Below are 2,500 nucleotides of genomic sequence, written 5' to 3'. Positions count from 1 at the left end.
AATGATTAATTAAGGTGTTCTTCATATGTCGTCACCGCTTGTGTGTGTGTGTGTGTGTGTGTGTGTGTGTGTGTATGTGTGAGTGTATGTGTGTTTATGTATGTGTGTGTGTGTATATAAAAGAAGAAAGTGACAGGGCCATACATTACTGTGAGGCTTTGTGGTCTTGTCGTACCTAATATATATATATATATATATATATATATATATATATATATATATATATATATATATATATATATATATATATATATATATATAAAAGAAGAAAGTGATAGGGCCATACATTACTATGAGGCTTTGTGGTCTTGTCGTACCTACGACAATCGCGTGAAGTTTTCTGGTCCGAATCTTGTTATGGGCCACACACGGTTGAGTCCTCGGAAAAGGCGCTTAACTTAAATTTTCTAACCGTAACCAGGTGTAAAATGAGTACCTAGCCGGTACCAGCGTTATCTCTCGAAAAATATTGTAAAACCACCTGACATACATTTTAATGTCTCGTCCTACATGAAATATGTTGCCGTTAGCTTGAGTGGATATTGCGCTCTATCAAAGCTCAGCATAGACGAAAAGTAGAGATATAAATAAAGCTTTTACTTGACTTTCAAGTTATTTCTTCACTCAACCCTAACACCGACTATATCCGTATTATACTCGGGGATACATTTACCCCATGCCTATTTATTACATTTATCTGAGACAAATTATAGGTGTAGTATCATAACTAATGTTCTTAATTTTTACATGTTAATGGAAGTTGAATAAAACTATCTATGTACACCCTCATTTAAATGCATTTTTTTCCCCTAATTTTGAAAAGGCAAATATCCCCTAGGATTGAGTGAGTTAAAGTGCATGACGAATGCAACATTTCTAGGTGATATCAGCGACAAGGAATAAAGATCTCGTACGCAATACAAATGACACAGATCGATCTGACGTCAGAATTTAGGGCTTGGAACAATCTTGGATTACTGGAGCTTCAGGGAAATTGATGTAAAGCCCATCTGTAATCCATACCGAACAGTAATTTCCGACAGGCCAAAGTGCTATCTGAATGAAATCTTTTGAAGTCTAAGATTTGAGACTTTTTGGTAATATTTATAGATATTTGAAATACAATTTGCTGGTTAACGTAGAAAAACAGGTTTATACAGTTTAATATTGAGACTTTTTGGTAATATTTATAGATATTTGAAATAAAATTTTCTGGTTAAAGTAGAAAAACGGGTTTAGCAGAGTATGGTGGATTAGTAATCACAAACCAACTCATTATCATTGGAACCAATCAGTAGCGGCACCAATACGATATTGTGATATGACTGGTCCATTAGAAATATTGATCTTTTCATATGATATCACCACCACCCACATTGATTGACTAAAAGATTGATTGGAGAACTAATTGATTGATTGACTTTTTATATTGATCCAATAAAAGCTAGTAAAACGTTCATAACAACATTGAAACCAATATCGCTACAGTTTTACGTTTTCGTTTGTTTTTTTTACGTTTAAACAAACTCTTTCCCATGCGAGCATATCGTTCTTTGCATAGAATATAAAATTGTGAAACATGTTAACACACGACACCTATTGAGGTCCATACATCTTAGACTATGCAATATTGACTATTGAAGAATTGGCAGGCGGCTATAAGTAGTATGCGCTTGGCTAAGAAGCTCACAACATTGCCATCTGGAAGTATAACGGACAAACCTTGAACGTTTACAGTCTGGTTCGTACAGTTTAGTGAGAAATACTCATAAACGCGGATGGCAAAAAGCAATAACAAAGACCTGAGTGACGTCAACGTCATACTATCTATACTGCGTTCCTGTTCACTAACAATACACAGAGGTTTCAGCTTGGACAAAAATAATTACTTCAAATATAATATGAATTAAGTTCACATTCAGCTTTGTCAAATATTTAAAAAACGTGATAATTCTTCTTTTTTTTTTAAGCCACAGGCTTATTAATTTTGACGAGTTCATCGACATTTTTTTTAATGAAAGAAATATGACCAAATTAACTGTAAGGATGTTTTGTCAGTTTACAACATTATAGACAAAGAACTTGAAATTAAGTTCGTAAGGAATTTCAATGTTATATGAAATGGTCCAAAAGGTTCAATACAACGCGGTGGTATTTTTCAATACCCGCAAGGCATTTGAGAGCATTTGAGTCGTTCAGAATAATGTATTATTGAAGCCGATTGAATTTACTCAACAAAAATAAATAAAACAGTTATAAAGAAATACAAAGAATAAAATCCTCAAAACAGAACATTTCCAGCCAAAACCCCCTTCTCAGCCAACAACAAACATAATTACGAACAATACTTTTGACAACCTTTCCAACCTTCAGCTTCCAGCAGATTGATATTCACTTTATTGTAATAGAAATTGGTCTTTTTATAATAATAGATAGTATGCGATTGGCTGAGAAGTTCACAACATTGCTATCCGGAAGTATAACGGACCAACACACAAAA

The 2,500-nt window shown here is 33.7% G+C and overlaps 1 protein-coding gene across 3 annotated transcripts in view; it reads right to left on the bottom strand.

The window, feature by feature from the left end:
- Positions 1-2,500, bottom strand: part of LOC144980993 (peripheral plasma membrane protein CASK-like) — a 463,618-nt gene that overhangs the window by 236,110 nt on the left and 225,008 nt on the right. The gene's annotated exons all lie outside the window — the stretch shown is intronic.

This window comes from Berghia stephanieae, chromosome 10, assembly GCF_034508935.2.
Source record: "Berghia stephanieae isolate SIO BIC M18660-M18661 chromosome 10, UCSD_Bste_1.3, whole genome shotgun sequence".
NCBI classification, from domain to species: domain Eukaryota; kingdom Metazoa; phylum Mollusca; class Gastropoda; order Nudibranchia; family Aeolidiidae; genus Berghia; species Berghia stephanieae.
Note: the sequence above shows the minus strand (reverse complement) of the source record. Positions and strands in the feature narration are given on the sequence as shown.